The sequence below is a fragment of the Pyrus communis genome, chromosome 8, assembly GCF_041283825.1.
Source record: "Pyrus communis isolate YQ-2024b chromosome 8, ASM4128382v1, whole genome shotgun sequence".
NCBI classification, from domain to species: domain Eukaryota; kingdom Viridiplantae; phylum Streptophyta; class Magnoliopsida; order Rosales; family Rosaceae; genus Pyrus; species Pyrus communis.
In genome coordinates, this window is record NC_142572.1 from 20,490,351 (window position 1) to 20,492,500 (window position 2,150).

General features: G+C 39.6%; 1 long non-coding RNA gene across 1 annotated transcript in view; it reads left to right on the plus strand.

Moving 5' to 3' along the window:
• Positions 1-401: 401 nt before the first annotated feature.
• LOC148695305 (uncharacterized) overlaps positions 402-2,150 on the plus strand; it is a 1,797-nt gene continuing 48 nt past the window's right edge. Inside the window, exons 1-2 of the long non-coding RNA XR_015965084.1 lie at positions 402-954; positions 1,298-2,150. The exon at positions 1,298-2,150 is cut by the window's right edge and continues 48 nt beyond it. This is a non-coding gene — a long non-coding RNA (uncharacterized LOC148695305). The remainder of the gene's footprint in view (positions 955-1,297) is intronic.

A 2,150-nucleotide genomic window follows, 5' to 3' on the forward strand; every position in this document is an offset into this window, starting at 1 on the left:
AGATACAAAAACCATGGATGTGGAGGATGGGAAAGGGGAAGGGTAGGAGGAGGAAGGAATAAAACCATGGATGTGGAGGATGGGAATGGGGAATTGAAATTGATGACTTAAGTTTTGAAAATGATGACAGAGGTTTGGATTCACTAATTCAGGTCACAACAACAAGAAACATGCATCAGAACTAGTGGTGCACATGCATGGCCCTTGCCACGAACCCAACCAACACAAAACCAAAACCGCTACAGATCATCATGAATGTTGCACACAATTCTTCGAGGTAGACCAAGCACGAGTCGATTCTATCTACTCCCGTCTAAAGGCCACCAAAGGATATTCAACCAAAAAATGTGACAACGCTCCGATTTCGCAATCGAAAGCCACCAACTAGTGGTAGAGCCAGAAACTAGTGGTAGAGGCCATTGACTAAGCCACTAACAACTAGTGGTAGAGCCAGAAACTAGTGGTAGAGGCCATTGACTAAGCCACTAACAACTAGTGGTAGAGCCAGAAACTAGTGGAAAAAGAAAAGAAAGAAAATGTCGAGGAATTAGGTGGGTCAAGCTCTGACCATTGACTAAGCTAGCACTCCACCATTCTTATGTGGATGATATCCCAGGAGACTGAAAATAATGCATCGCAATACACGAGAAATTTTTCAAAGAAACGGTTTTGTACATTAAGAGGGCGTTTGTTTGTCCTCACTGGACTAAACTGAATTAGGTGTTATTGTAGTTTCATGTTCGTTAGAGGAAAGGACTAGCTTTAGTGGGATTAAACCTCACTCGCCTCTACTACAGGGATCGCTATATAATCTTAGCGAGACCCCCCAAATACCTCTGATTGCTAAGACCATTCTTTTCTCTTGCGTTGTTCCACTCTACTCCTCGCTCTGCTCGACTCCTCATCCTGCTTGACAACCTCGCCGGACCATCCCAGGACCGCCGCCGCGTCCTCGTAAATCACGGCTTCCTCTGCCACTTTCTCTTCTTAGTTTTTTTTCAATTTTGGTTTGAAAATTCATGAAATTATTACTGGGTTTTAATAGATTTTTGTTTTTGATTGATTTGTGGGTTTGATTGATTTCTCAGATTTGATTGGTTTCTGGGTTTTTATTTTTGGGTTTTGATTGCTACCCATTTGTTTTCAATTTATCTGCTATTTTTCCTTTTATGAATTGATTGATAAGTTTTTGCAAGTTGAAGTGATTTTTTTCTTCATTCCCTGGTTTCGTTTTTCTAGAAATTTGATATCATATTTTGGTTTTATCCTTATCCAAAACTCCCCGATTTTCTTACAGTTCCACTACGAGATCTTAAGAAAGCCATGCCCATTGCAGCAAGTGTGCAGGGTCTGGGTGTTCATCTCAGAACTGCAAGAGCCACTAAATCTGTAGGTCTCTCTCAACTGGCAGACAAGGAAACAAATACGAGGACCACAAAAAGTCGCCATGTGGTATTGGAATCCTTGATTTTCAATTTGTCAATCGGGAAGGCCAAATGGCATTGGCTTTTGCAGTTTATTCTGGCGTATTATCTTGGTGTTATTGTGGTCATTTATGATGTTTTATTGACTGAAATTAATGGATGGGTTGACTGGTATCTTGTGGGAAAATTTGTGAAGAAAAATTTTTATGCATTAGAACTGTTTTCAGCTGAAAATTTGTGTCTGTTTTCAGCTGGGAAGTTGAATCGAGTACTGCTTTTCTGGTAATTTTTCTTTAATTTTCAACTTCTGGGTTGTTTTTGGTTGTGTTGTTTGTGGTTGACTTGCTTCTGCACTGGCTTTTTTTCTGGTTTTCTGCATCCAGGTTCTCTGGCTAAGCATTTTCTTGCCTATCAATTTGAGTCGTTGAAAGTTTGATAATTCTCCAAGTTGTAGAAGCACCTGCAATTCGTGAAGAAGAAGAAGAGGGCTTTGCCCTTTAATTTTTTCATATATTCATTTTGATATTTTTAATAGAAAATAAATTAAAACATAATAATTATTTATTGTTAGTCCAACTTCTTAGTCTGACACTGCACCAAGTGCTTTACTATGTTAGTCCAGTTTAGTTTTGTCTAAGATAGTCCAGCTTAGTCCCTGAAGCTAGTCCAGTCCGAGACAGTCCGGTTCAACAAACGCATCCTAAGTGTCATCATGTAAGTAGTTGA